The sequence below is a fragment of the Dendrobates tinctorius genome, unplaced genomic scaffold (assembly GCF_039654945.1).
Source record: "Dendrobates tinctorius isolate UK_male_01 unplaced genomic scaffold, ASM3965494v1 ptg000254l, whole genome shotgun sequence".
In the NCBI taxonomy this organism is placed as follows: Eukaryota; Metazoa; Chordata; class Amphibia; order Anura; family Dendrobatidae; genus Dendrobates; species Dendrobates tinctorius.
In genome coordinates, this window is record NW_027361921.1 from 1,533,934 (window position 1) to 1,548,852 (window position 14,919).

General features: G+C 35.2%; 5 non-coding genes across 5 annotated transcripts; all 5 read right to left on the reverse strand.

The window, feature by feature from the left end:
- Positions 1-1,706: 1,706 nt before the first annotated feature.
- Positions 1,707-1,780, reverse strand: TRNAT-UGU (transfer RNA threonine (anticodon UGU)). The gene has a single exon. It is a non-coding gene; the product is annotated as a tRNA-Thr (tRNA).
- Positions 1,781-7,618: 5,838 nt separating this feature from the next.
- TRNAT-UGU (transfer RNA threonine (anticodon UGU)) lies at positions 7,619-7,692 on the reverse strand. Its single transcript has one exon. It is a non-coding gene; the product is annotated as a tRNA-Thr (tRNA).
- Positions 7,693-9,403: 1,711 nt separating this feature from the next.
- Positions 9,404-9,477, reverse strand: TRNAT-UGU (transfer RNA threonine (anticodon UGU)). Its single transcript has one exon. It is a non-coding gene; the product is annotated as a tRNA-Thr (tRNA).
- Positions 9,478-11,189: 1,712 nt separating this feature from the next.
- Positions 11,190-11,263, reverse strand: TRNAT-UGU (transfer RNA threonine (anticodon UGU)). The gene has a single exon. It is a non-coding gene; the product is annotated as a tRNA-Thr (tRNA).
- A 911-nt stretch (positions 11,264-12,174) lies between these two features.
- TRNAT-UGU (transfer RNA threonine (anticodon UGU)) lies at positions 12,175-12,248 on the reverse strand. The gene has a single exon. It is a non-coding gene; the product is annotated as a tRNA-Thr (tRNA).
- Positions 12,249-14,919: the final 2,671 nt, after the last annotated feature.

Sequence of the window (14,919 nt, forward strand, 5' to 3'; positions counted from 1 at the left end):
CAATTGCACTATCAGTAGGGCTGGAACAATGGCAAATTTGAGTTTGCACACAGGTAAAACAACTGCTTTAAGATAGGAAGCTTATTCTTGAGAAGACAAAAACAAGGTACTGCTGAGAGTTGAACTCAGGATCTCCTGTTTACAAGACAGGCGCTTTAACCAACTAAGCCACAGAACCACATGTTCTGTTGGTGAATATTTATTATTCTGCTTTTTCTGAAAACTGCTATGAAAATTTGTAGCATCTAATGTGTAATTCCACTGGTTTTAATTTGTAATGCTTGAGCCCATCCTATATTCTCTAAAGAAAGTTATTTCATCTGATTCCTTTTAGAGTATTTCAAAAGCAAAATTTTTTTTTTACTCAAATTCCACTGGTTTTAATTTGTAATGCTTGAAGCCATCCTATATTCTCTAAAGAAACTTATTTCATCTAATTCCTTTTAGAGCATTTCAAAAGCAGAAAGTTTTTTTCTCTCAATTACACTTTATTAGTGCTTTGGGAAAGACATGTTTGATGTCAAACAGAAGTGAAAGTCTTCTTTTTCGGCTAACAGCCCCAAACTGACATGAAGAAAGGAAAGCACTGCTGACATTCGAAATCAAGATTTTCTGTTTACTAAACAGGCTCTTTGACCAACTTGTCTACATCACAAAAAGATGTGATATATTGGAAAGACTGCTTAGAGAGTCAGGTGCGGAAAGTGGAGGAATTTCAAAATAAAATCCATTGGTTAAGTTGTCAAGCTTGAAGCAATCTTACTTCCTTTTCAGCATTTAGATGAGATTCTTAATCTCACAATTGCACTATCAGTAGGGCTGGAACAATGGCAAATTTGAGTTTGCACACAGGTAAAACACACCTGCTTTAAGATAGGAAGCTTATTCTTGAGAAGACAAAAACAAGGTACTGCTGAGAGTTGAACTCAGGATCTCCAGTTTACAAGACAGGCGCTTTAACCAACTAAGCCACAGCACCACATGTTCCATAGGTGAATATTTATTATTCTGCTTTTTCCGAAAACTGCTATGAAAATTTGTAGCATCTAATGTGTAATTCCACTGGTTTTAATTTGTAATGCTTGAGCCCATCCTATATTCTCTAAAGAAAGTTATTTCATCTGATTCCTTTTAGAGCATTTCAAAAGCAAAATTTTTTTTTTTACTCAAATTCCACTGGTTTTAATTTGTAATGCTTGAAGCCATCCTATATTCTCTAAAGAAACTTATTTCATCTAATTCCTTTTAGAGCATTTCAAAAGCAGAAAGTTTTTTTTCTCTCAATTACACTTTATTAGTGCTTTGGGAAAGACATGTTTGATGTTAAACAAAAGTGAAAGTCCTCTTTTTCGGCTAACAGCCCCAAACTGACATGAAGAAAGGAAAGCACTGCTGACATTCGAAATCAAGATTTTCTGTTTACTAAACAGGCTCTTTGACCAACTTGTCTACATCACAAAAAGATGTGATATATTGGAAAGACTGCTTAGAGAGTCAGGTGCGGAAAGTGGAGGCATTTCAAAATAAAATCCATTGGTTAAGTTGTCAAGCTTGAAGCAATTTTACTTCCTTTTCAGCATTTAGATGAGATTCTTAATCTCACAATTGCACTATCAGTAGGGCTGGAACAATGGCAAATTTGAGTTTGCACACTGGTAAAACAACTGCTTTAAGATAGGAAGCTTATTCTTGAGAAGACAAAAACAAGGTACTGCTGAGAGTTGAACTCAGGATCTCCTGTTTACAAGACAGGCGCTTTAACCAACTAAGCCACAGCACCACATGTTCCATAGGTGAATATTTATTATTCTGCTTTTTCTGAAAACTGCTATGAAAATTTGTAGCATCTAATGTGTAATTCCACTGGTTTTAATTTGTAAAGCTTGAGCCCATCCTATATTCTCTAAAGAAAGTTATTTCTTCTGATTCCTTTTAGAGCATTTCAAAAGCAAAATTTTTTTTTTTACTCAAATTCCACTGGTTTTAATATGTAATGCTTGAAGCCATCCTATATTCTCTAAAGAAACTTATTTCATCTAATTCCTTTTAGAGCATTTCAAATGCAGAAAGTTTTTTTTCTCTCAATTACACTTTATTAGTGCTTTGGGAAAGACATGTTTGATGTCAAACAAAAGTGAAAGTCCTCTTTTTCGGCTAACAGACCCAAACTGACATGAAGAAAGGAAAGCACTGCTGACATTCGAATATCAAGATTTTCTGTTTACTAAACAGGCTCTTTGACCAATGTCTACATCACAAAAAGATGTGATATATTGGACAGACTGCTTAGAGAGTCAGGTGTGGAAAGTGGAGGCATTTCAAAATAAAATCCATTGGTTAAGTTTTCAAGCTTGAAGCAATCTTACTTCCTTTTCAGCATTTAGATGAGATTCTTAATCTCACAATTGCACTATCAGTAGGGCTGGAACAATGGCAAATTTGAGTTTGCACACAGGTAAAACACACCTGCTTTAAGATAGGAAGCTTATTCTTGAGAAGATGTAGCATCTTGGTTAAGTTGGTTAAGTTGTCAAGCTTGAAGCAATCTTACTTCCTTTTCAGCAATTAGATGAGATTCTTAATCTCACAATTGCACTATCAGTAGGGCTGGAACAATGGCAAATTTGAGTTTGCACACAGGTAAAACAACTGCTTTAAGATAGGAAGCTTATTCTTGAGAAGACAAAAACAAGGTACTGCTGAGAGTTGAACTCAGGCTCTCCTGTTTACAAGACAGGCGCTTTAACCAACTAAGCCACAGAACCACATGTTTTGTTGGTGAATATTTATTATTCTGCTTTTTCCGAAAACTGCTATGAAAATTTGTAGCATCTAATGTGTAATTCCACTGGTTTTAATTTGTAATGCTTGAGCCCATCCTATATTCTCTAAAGAAAGTTATTTCATCTGATTCCTTTTAGAGCATTTCAAAAGCAAAATTTTTTTTTTTACTCAAATTCCACTGGTTTTAATTTGTAATGCTTGAAGCCATCCTATATTCTCTAAAGAAACTTATTTCATCTAATTCCTTTTAAAGCATTTCAAAAGCAGAAAGTTTTTTTCTTTCAATTACACTTTATTAGTGCTTTGGGAAAGACATGTTTGATGTCAAACAGAAGTGAAAGTCTTCTTTTTCGGCTAACAGCCCCAAACTGACATGAAGAAAGGAAAGCACTGCTGACATTCGAAATCAAGATTTTCTGTTTACTAAACAGGCTCTTTGACCAACTTGTCTACATCACAAAAAGATGTGATATATTGGAAAGACTGCTTAGAGAGTCAGGTGCGGAAAGTGGAGGAATTTCAAAATAAAATGCATTGGTTAAGTTGTCAAGCTTGAAGCAATCTTACTTCCTTTTCAGCATTTAGAGGAGATTATTAATCTCACAATTGCACTATCAGTAGGGCTGGAACAATGGCAAATTTGAATTTGCACACAGGTAAAAGACCTGCTTTAAGATAGGAAGCTTATTCTTGAGAAGATGTAGCATCTTGGTTAAGTTGGTTAAGTTGTCAAGCTTGAAGCAATCTTACTTCCTTTTCAGCAATTAGATGAGATTCTTAATCTCACAATTGCACTATCAGTAGGGCTGGAACAATGGCAAATTTGAGTTTGCACACAGGTAAAACAACTGCTTTAAGATAGGAAGCTTATTCTTGAGAAGACAAAAACAAGGTACTGCTGAGAGTTGAACTCTGGATCTCCTGTTTACAAGACAGGCGCTTTAACCAACTAAGCCACAGCACCACATGTTCCATAGGTGAATATTTATTATTCTGCTTTTTCCGAAAACTGCTATGAAAATTTGTAGCATCTAATGTGTAATTCCACTGGTTTTAATTTGTAAAGCTTGAGCCCATCCTATATTCTCTAAAGAAAGTTATTTCTTCTGACTCCTTTTAGAGCATTTCAAAAGCAAAATTTTTTTTTTTACTCAAATTCCACTGGTTTTAATATGTAATGCTTGAAGCCATCCTATATTCTCTAAAGAAACTTATTTCATCTAATTCCTTTTAGAGCATTTCAAATGCAGAAAGTTTTTTTTCTCTCAATTACACTTTATTAGTGCTTTGGGAAAGACATGTTTGATGTCAAACAAAAGTGAAAGTCCTCTTTTTCGGCTAACAGACCCAAACTGACATGAAGAAAGGAAAGCACTGCTGACATTCGAATATCAAGATTTTCTGTTTACTAAACAGGCTCTTTGACCAACTTGTCTACATCACAAAAAGATGTGATATATTGGAAAGACTGCTTAGAGAGTCAGGTGTGGAAAGTGGAGGCATTTCAAAATAAAATCCATTGGTTAAGTTGTCAAGCTTGAAGCAATCTTACTTCCTTTTCAGCATTTAGATGAGATTCTTAATCTCACAATTGCACTATCAGTAGGGCTGGAACAATGGCAAATTTGAGTTTGCACACAGGTAAAACACACCTGCTTTAAGATAGGAAGCTTATTCTTGAGAAGATGTAACATCTTGGTTAAGTTGGTTAAGTTGTCAAGCTTGAAGCAATCTTACTTCCTTTTCAGCATTTAGATGAGATTCTTAATCTCACAATTGCACTATGAGTAGGGCTGGAACAATGGCAAATTTGAGTTTGCACACAGGTAAAACACACCTGCTTTAAGATAGGAAGCTTATTCTTGAGAAGATGTAGCATCTTGGTTAAGTTGGTTAAGTTGTCAAGCTTGAAGCAATCTTACTTCCTTTTCAGCATTTAGATGAGATTCTTAATCTCACAATTGCACTATCAGTAGGGCTGGAACAATGGCAAATTTGAGTTTGCACACAGGTAAAACACCTGCTTTAAGATAGGAAGCTTATTCTTGAGAAGACAAAAACAAGGTACTGCTGAGAGTTGAACTCAGGATGTCCTGTTTACAAGAAAGGCGCTTTAACCAACTAAGCCACAGCACCACATGTTCCGTAGGTGAATATTTATTATTCTGCTTTTTCCGAAAACTGCTATGAAAATTTGTAGCATCTAATGTGTAATTCCACTGGTTTTAATTTGTAATGCTTGAGCCCATCCTATATTCTCTAAAGAAAGTTATTTCATCTGATTCCTTTTAGAGCATTTCAAAAGCAAAAATTTTTTTTTTCTCAAATTCCACTGGTTTTAATTTGTAATGCTTGAAGCCATCCTATATTCTCTAAAGAAACTTATTTCATCTAATTCCTTTTAGAGCATTTCAAAAGCAGAAAGTTTTTTTCTCTCAATTACACTTTATTAGTGCTTTGGGAAAGACATGTTTGATGTCAAACAAAAGTGAAAGTCCTCTTTTTCGGCTAACAGCCCCAAACTGACATGAAGAAAGGAAAGCACTGCTGACATTCGAAATCAAGATTTTCTGTTTACTAAACAGGCTCTTTGACCAACTTGTCTACATCACAAAAAGATGTGATATATTGGAAAGACTGCTTAGAGAGTCAGATGCGGAAAGTGGAGGCATTTCAAAATAAAATCCATTTTTTTAAGTTGTCAAGCTTGAAGCAATCTTACTTCCTTTTCAGCATTTAGATGAGATTCTTAATCTGACAATTGCACTATCAGTAGGGCTGGAACAATGGCAAATTTGAGTTTGCACACAGGTAAAACACCAGCTTTAAGATAGGAAGCTTATTCTTGAGAAGACAAAAACAAGGTACTGCTGAGAGTTGAACTCAGGATCTCCTGTTTACAAGACAGGCGCTTTAACCAACTAAGCCACAGAACCACATGTTCCATAGGTGAATATTTATTATTCTGCTTTTTCCGAAAACTGCTATGAAAATTTGTAGCATCTAATGTGTAATTCCACTGGTTTTAATTTGTAATGCTTGAGCCCATCCTATATTCTCTAAAGAAAGTTATTTCATCTGATTCCTTTTAGAGCATTTCAAAAGCAAAATTTTTTTTTTTACTCAAATTTCACTGGTTTTAATTTGTAATGCTTGAAGCCATCCTATATTCTCTAAAGAAACTTATTTCATCTAATTCCTTTTAGAGCATTTCAAAAGCAGAAAGTTTTTTTCTCTCAATTACACTTTATTAGTGCTTTGGGAAAGATATGTTTGATGTCAAACAAAAGTGAAAGTCCTCTTTTTCGGCTAACAGCCCCAAACTGACATGAAGAAAGGAAAGCGCTGCTGACATTCGAAATCAAGATTTTCTGTTTACTAAACAGGCTCTTTGACCAACTTGTCTACATCACAAAAAGATGTGATATATTGGAAAGACTGCTTAGAGAGTCAGGTGCGGAAAGTGGAGGCATTTCAAAATAAAATCCATTGGTTAAGTTGTCAAGCTTGAAGCAATCTTACTTCCTTTTCAGCATTTAGATGAGATTCTTAATCTCACAATTGCACTATCAGTAGGGCTGGAACAATGGCAAATTTGAGTTTGCACACAGGTAAAACACCTGCTTTAAGATAGGAAGCTTGTTCTTGAGAAGACAAAAACAAGGTACTGCTGAGAGTTGAACTCAGGATCTCCTGTTTACAAGACAGCCGCTTTAACCAACTAAGCCACAGCACCACATTTTCCATAGGTGAATATTTATTATTCTGCTTTTTCCGAAAACTGCTATGAAAATTTGTAGCATCTAATGTGTAATTCCACTGGTTTTAATTTGTAAAGCTTGAGCCCATCCTATATTCTCTAAAGAAAGTTATTTCATCTGATTCCTTTTAGAGCATTTCAAAAGCAAAATTTTTTTTTTTACTCAAATTCCACTGGTTTTAATTTGTAATGCTTGAAGCCATCCTATATTCTCTAAAGAAACTTATTTCATCTAATTCCTTTTAGAGCATTTCAAAAGCAGAAAGTTTTTTTCTCTCAATTACACTTTATTAGTGCTTTGGGAAAGACATGTTTGATGTCAAACAAAAGTGAAAGTCCTCTTTTTCGGCTAACAGCCCCAAACTGACATGAAGAAAGGAAAGCACTGCTGACATTCGAAATCAAGATTTTCTGTTTACTAAACAGGCTCTTTGACCAACTTGTCTACATCACAAAAAGATGTGATATATTGGAAAGACTGCTTAGAGAGTCAGGTGCGGAAAGTGGAGGCATTTCAAAATAAAATCCATTGGTTAAGTTGTCAAGCTTGAAGCAATCTTACTTCCTTTTCAGCATTTAGATGAGATTCTTAATCTCACAATTGCACTATCAGTAGGGCTGGAACAATGGCAAATTTGAGTTTGCACACAGGTAAAACACACCTGCTTTAAGATAGGAAGCTTATTCTTGAGAAGATGTAGCATCTTGGTTAAGTTGGTTAAGTTGTCAAGCTTGAAGCAATCTTACTTCCTTTTCAGCATTTAGATGAGATTCTTAATCTCACAATTGCACTATCAGTAGGGCTGGAACAATGGCAAATTTGAGTTTGCACACAGGTAAAACACACCTGCTTTAATATAGGAAGCTTATTCTTGAGAAGATGTAGCATCTTGGTTAAGTTGGTTAAGTTGTCAAGCTTGAAGCAATCTTACTTCCTTTTCAGCATTTAGATGAGATTCTTAATCTCACAATTGCACTATCAGTAGGGCTGGAAAAATGGCAAATTTGAGTTTGCACACAGGTAAAACACACCTGCTTTAAGATAGGAAGCTTATTCTTGAGAAGACGAAAACAAGGTACTGCTGAGAGTTGAACTCAGGATCTCCTGTTTACAAGACAGGCGCTTTAACCAACTAAGCCACAGCACCACATGTTCCATAGGTGAATATTTATTATTCTGCTTTTTCCGAAAACTGCTATGAAAATTTGTAGCATCTAATGTGTAATTCCACTGGTTTTAATTTGTAATGCTTGAGCCCATCCTATATTCTCTAAAGAAAGTTATTTCATCTGATTCCTTTTAGAGCATTTCAAAAGCAAAATTTTTTTTTTTACTCAAATTTCACTGGTTTTAATTTGTAATGCTTGAAGCCATCCTATATTCTCTAAAGAAACTTATTTCATCTAATTCCTTTTAGAGCATTTCAAAAGCAGAAAGTTTTTTTCTCTCAATTACACTTTATTAGTGCTTTGGGAAAGATATGTTTGATGTCAAACAAAAGTGAAAGTCCTCTTTTTCGGCTAACAGCCCCAAACTGACATGAAGAAAGGAAAGCGCTGCTGACATTCGAAATCAAGATTTTCTGTTTACTAAACAGGCTCTTTGACCAACTTGTCTACATCACAAAAAGATGTGATATATTGGAAAGACTGCTTAGAGAGTCAGGTGCGGAAAGTGGAGGCATTTCAAAATAAAATCCATTGGTTAAGTTGTCAAGCTTGAAGCAATCTTACTTCCTTTTCAGCATTTAGATGAGATTCTTAATCTCACAATTGCACTATCAGTAGGGCTGGAACAATGGCAAATTTGAGTTTGCACACAGGTAAAACACACCTGCTTTAAGATAGGAAGCTTATTCTTGAGAAGATGTAGCATCTTGGTTAAGTTGGTTAAGTTGTCAAGCTTGAAGCAATCTTACTTCCTTTTCAGCATTTAGATGAGATTCTTAATCTCACAATTGCACTATCAGTAGGGCTGGAACAATGGCAAATTTGAGTTTGCACACAGGTAAAACACCTGCTTTAAGATAGGAAGCTTATTCTTGAGAAGACAAAAACAAGGTACTGCTGAGAGTTGAACTCAGGATGTCCTGTTTACAAGAAAGGCGCTTTAACCAACTAAGCCACAGCACCACATGTTCCGTAGGTGAATATTTATTATTCTGCTTTTTCCGAAAACTGCTATGAAAATTTGTAGCATCTAATGTGTAATTCCACTGGTTTTAATTTGTAATGCTTGAGCCCATCCTATATTCTCTAAAGAAAGTTATTTCATCTGATTCCTTTTAGAGCATTTCAAAAGCAAAAATTTTTTTTTTCTCAAATTCCACTGGTTTTAATTTGTAATGCTTGAAGCCATCCTATATTCTCTAAAGAAACTTATTTCATCTAATTCCTTTTAGAGCATTTCAAAAGCAGAAAGTTTTTTTCTCTCAATTACACTTTATTAGTGCTTTGGGAAAGACATGTTTGATGTCAAACAAAAGTGAAAGTCCTCTTTTTCGGCTAACAGCCCCAAACTGACATGAAGAAAGGAAAGCACTGCTGACATTCGAAATCAAGATTTTCTGTTTACTAAACAGGCTCTTTGACCAACTTGTCTACATCACAAAAAGATGTGATATATTGGAAAGACTGCTTAGAGAGTCAGATGCGGAAAGTGGAGGCATTTCAAAATAAAATCCATTTTTTTAAGTTGTCAAGCTTGAAGCAATCTTACTTCCTTTTCAGCATTTAGATGAGATTCTTAATCTGACAATTGCACTATCAGTAGGGCTGGAACAATGGCAAATTTGAGTTTGCACACAGGTAAAACACCAGCTTTAAGATAGGAAGCTTATTCTTGAGAAGACAAAAACAAGGTACTGCTGAGAGTTGAACTCAGGATCTCCTGTTTACAAGACAGGCGCTTTAACCAACTAAGCCACAGCACCACATGTTCCATAGGTGAATATTTATTATTCTGCTTTTTCCGAAAACTGCTATGAAAATTTGTAGCATCTAATGTGTAATTCCACTGGTTTTAATTTGTAATGCTTGAGCCCATCCTATATTCTCTAAAGAAAGTTATTTCATCTGATTCCTTTTAGAGCATTTCAAAAGCAAAATTTTTTTTTTTACTCAAATTTCACTGGTTTTAATTTGTAATGCTTGAAGCCATCCTATATTCTCTAAAGAAACTTATTTCATCTAATTCCTTTTAGAGCATTTCAAAAGCAGAAAGTTTTTTTCTCTCAATTACACTTTATTAGTGCTTTGGGAAAGACATGTTTGATGTCAAACAAAAGTGAAAGTCCTCTTTTTCGGCTAACAGCCCCAAACTGACATGAAGAAAGGAAAGCACTGCTGACATTCGAAATCAAGATTTTCTGTTTACTAAACAGGCTCTTTGACCAACTTGTCTACATCACAAAAAGATGTGATATATTGGAAAGACTGCTTAGAGAGTCAGATGCGGAAAGTGGAGGCATTTCAAAATAAAATCCATTTTTTTAAGTTGTCAAGCTTGAAGCAATCTTACTTCCTTTTCAGCATTTAGATGAGATTCTTAATCTGACAATTGCACTATCAGTAGGGCTGGAACAATGGCAAATTTGAGTTTGCACACAGGTAAAACACCTGCTTTAAGATAGGAAGCTTGTTCTTGAGAAGACAAAAACAAGGTACTGCTGAGAGTTGAACTCAGGATCTCCTGTTTACAAGACAGCCGCTTTAACCAACTAAGCCACAGCACCACATTTTCCATAGGTGAATATTTATTATTCTGCTTTTTCCGAAAACTGCTATGAAAATTTGTAGCATCTAATGTGTAATTCCACTGGTTTTAATTTGTAAAGCTTGAGCCCATCCTATATTCTCTAAAGAAAGTTATTTCATCTGATTCCTTTTAGAGCATTTCAAAAGCAAAATTTTTTTTTTTACTCAAATTCCACTGGTTTTAATTTGTAATGCTTGAAGCCATCCTATATTCTCTAAAGAAACTTATTTCATCTAATTCCTTTTAGAGCATTTCAAAAGCAGAAAGTTTTTTTCTCTCAATTACACTTTATTAGTGCTTTGGGAAAGACATGTTTGATGTCAAACAAAAGTGAAAGTCCTCTTTTTCGGCTATCAGCCCCAAACTGACATGAAGAAAGGAAAGCACTGCTGACAATCGAAATCAAGATTTTCTGTTTACTTAACAGGCTCTTTGACCAACTTGTCTACATCACAAAAAGATGTGATATATTGGAAAGACTGCTTAGAGAGTCAGGTGCGGAAAGTGGAGGCATTTCAAAATAAAATCCATTGGTTAAGTTGTCAAGCTTGAAGCAATCTTACTTCCTTTTCAGCATTTAGATGAGATTCTTAATCTCACAATTGCACTATCAGTAGGGCTGGAACAATGGCAAATTTGAGTTTGCACACAGGTAAAAAACACCTGCTTTAAGATAGGAAGCTTATTCTTGAGAAGATGTAGCATCTTGGTTAAGTTGGTTAAGTTGTCAAGCTTGAAGCAATCTTACTTCCTTTTCAGCATTTAGATGAGATTCTTAATCTCACAATTGCACTATCAGTAGGGCTGGAACAATGGCAAATTTGAGTTTGCACACAGGTAAAACACCTGCTTTAAGATAGGAAGCTTATTCTTGAGAAGACAAAAACAAGGTACTGCTGAGAGTTGAACTCAGGATCTCCTGTTTACAAGACAGGTGCTTTAACCAACTAAGCCACAGCACCACATGTTCCGTAGGTGAATATTTATTTTTCTGCTTTTTCTGAAAACTGCTATGAACATTTGTAGCATCTAATGTGTAATTCCACTGGTTTTAATTTGTAAAGCTTGAGCCCATCCTATATTCTCTAAAGAAAGTTATTTCATCTGATTCCTTTTAGAGCATTTCAAAAGTAAAATTTTTTTTTTTACTCAAATTCCACTGGTTTTAATTTGTAATGCTTGAAGCCATCCTATATTCTCTAAAGAAACTTATTTCATCTAATTCCTTTTAGAGCATTTCAAAAGCAGAAAGTTTTTTTCTCTCAATTACACTTTATTAGTGCTTTGGGAAAGACATGTTTGATGTCAAACAAAAGTGAAAGTCCTCTTTTTCGGCTATCAGCCCCAAACTGACATGAAGAAAGGAAAGCACTGCTGACAATCGAAATCAAGATTTTCTGTTTACTTAACAGGCTCTTTGACCAACTTGTCTACATCACAAAAAGATGTGATATATTGGAAAGACTGCTTAGAGAGTCAGGTGCGGAAAGTGGAGGCATTTCAAAATAAAATCCATTGGTTAAGTTGTCAAGCTTGAAGCAATCTTACTTCCTTTTCAGCATTTAGATGAGATTCTTAATCTCACAATTGCACTATCAGTAGGGCTGGAACAATGGCAAATTTGAGTTTGCACACAGGTAAAAAACACCTGCTTTAAGATAGGAAGCTTATTCTTGAGAAGATGTAGCATCTTGGTTAAGTTGGTTAAGTTGTCAAGCTTGAAGCAATCTTACTTCCTTTTCAGCATTTAGATGAGATTCTTAATCTCACAATTGCACTATCAGTAGGGCTGGAACAATGGCAAATTTGAGTTTGCACACAGGTAAAACACCTGCTTTAAGATAGGAAGCTTATTCTTGAGAAGACAAAAACAAGGTACTGCTGAGAGTTGAACTCAGGATCTCCTGTTTACAAGACAGGTGCTTTAACCAACTAAGCCACAGCACCACATGTTCCGTAGGTGAATATTTATTTTTCTGCTTTTTCTGAAAACTGCTATGAAAATTTGTAGCATCTAATGTGTAATTCCACTGGTTTTAATTTGTAATGCTTGAGCCCATCCTATATTCTCTAAAGAAAGTTATTTCATCTGATTCCTTTTAGAGCATTTCAAAAGCAAAATTTTTTTTTTTACTCAAATTCCACTGGTTTTAATTTGTAATGCTTGAAGCCATCCTATATTCTCTAAAGAAACTTATTTCATCTAATTCCTTTTAGAGCATTTCAAAAGCAGAAAGTTTTTTTCTCTCAATTACACTTTATTAGTGCTTTGGGAAAGATATGTTTGATGTCAAACAAAAGTGAAAGTCCTCTTTTTCGGCTAACAGCCCCAAACTGACATGAAGAAAGGAAAGCGCTGCTGACATTCGAAATCAAGATTTTCTGTTTACTAAACAGGCTCTTTGACCAACTTGTCTACATCACAAAAAGATGTGATATATTGGAAAGACTGCTTAGAGAGTCAGGTGCGGAAAGTGGAGGCATTTCAAAATAAAATCCATTGGTTAAGTTGTCAAGCTTGAAGCAATCTTACTTCCTTTTCAGCATTTAGATGAGATTCTTAATCTCACAATTGCACTATCAGTAGGGCTGGAACAATGGCAAATTTGAGTTTGCACACAGGTAAAACACCTGCTTTAAGATAGGAAGCTTGTTCTTGAGAAGACAAAAACAAGGTACTGCTGAGAGTTGAACTCAGGATCTCCTGTTTACAAGACAGCCGCTTTAACCAACTAAGCCACAGCACCACATTTTCCATAGGTGAATATTTATTATTCTGCTTTTTCCGAAAACTGCTATGAAAATTTGTAGCATCTAATGTGTAATTCCACTGGTTTTAATTTGTAAAGCTTGAGCCCATCCTATATTCTCTAAAGAAAGTTATTTCATCTGATTCCTTTTAGAGCATTTCAAAAGCAAAATTTTTTTTTTTACTCAAATTCCACTGGTTTTAATTTGTAATGCTTGAAGCCATCCTATATTCTCTAAAGAAACTTATTTCATCTAATTCCTTTTAGAGCATTTCAAAAGCAGAAAGTTTTTTTCTCTCAATTACACTTTATTAGTGCTTTGGGAAAGACATGTTTGATGTCAAACAAAAGTGAAAGTCCTCTTTTTCGGCTATCAGCCCCAAACTGACATGAAGAAAGGAAAGCACTGCTGACAATCGAAATCAAGATTTTCTGTTTACTTAACAGGCTCTTTGACCAACTTGTCTACATCACAAAAAGATGTGATATATTGGAAAGACTGCTTAGAGAGTCAGGTGCGGAAAGTGGAGGCATTTCAAAATAAAATCCATTGGTTAAGTTGTCAAGCTTGAAGCAATCTTACTTCCTTTTCAGCATTTAGATGAGATTCTTAATCTCACAATTGCACTATCAGTAGGGCTGGAACAATGGCAAATTTGAGTTTGCACACAGGTAAAACACACCTGCTTTAAGATAGGAAGCTTATTCTTGAGAAGATGTAGCATCTTGGTTAAGTTGGTTAAGTTGTCAAGCTTGAAGCAATCTTACTTCCTTTTCAGCATTTAGATGAGATTCTTAATCTCACAATTGCACTATCAGTAGGGCTGGAACAATGGCAAATTTGAGTTTGCACACAGGTAAAACACCTGCTTTAAGATAGGAAGCTTGTTCTTGAGAAGACAAAAACAAGGTACTGCTGAGAGTTGAACTCAGGATCTCCTGTTTACAAGACAGCTGCTTTAACCAACTAAGCCACAGCACCACATTTTCCATAGGTGAATATTTATTATTCTGCTTTTTCCGAAAACTGCTATGAAAATTTGTAGCATCTAATGTGTAATTCCACTGGTTTTAATTTGTAAAGCTTGAGCCCATCCTATATTCTCTAAAGAAAGTTATTTCATCTGATTCCTTTTAGAGCATTTCAAAAGCAAAATTTTTTTTTTACTCAAATTCCACTGGTTTTAATTTGTAATGCTTGAAGCCATCCTATATTCTCTAAAGAAACTTATTTCATCTAATTCCTTTTAGAGCATTTCAAAAGCAGAAAGTTTTTTTCTCTCAATTACACTTTATTAGTGCTTTGGGAAAGACATGTTTGATGTCAAACAAAAGTGAAAGTCCTCTTTTTCGGCTATCAGCCCCAAACTGACATGAAGAAAGGAAAGCACTGCTGACAATCGAAATCAAGATTTTCTGTTTACTTAACAGGCTCTTTGACCAACTTGTCTACATCACAAAAAGATGTGATATATTGGAAAGACTGCTTAGAGAGTCAGGTGCGGAAAGTGGAGGCATTTCAAAATAAAATCCATTGGTTAAGTTGTCAAGCTTGAAGCAATCTTACTTCCTTTTCAGCATTTAGATGAGATTCTTAATCTCACAATTGCACTATCAGTAGGGCTGGAACAATGGCAAATTTGAGTTTGCACACAGGTAAAACACACCTGCTTTAAGATAGGAAGCTTATTCTTGAGAAGATGTAGCATCTTGGTTAAGTTGGTTAAGTTGTCAAGCTTGAAGCAATCTTACTTCCTTTTCAGCATTTAGATGAGATTCTTAATCTCACAATTGCACTATCAGTAGGGCTGGAACAATGGCAAATTTGAGTTTGCACACAGGTAAAAAACACCTGCTTTAAGATAGGA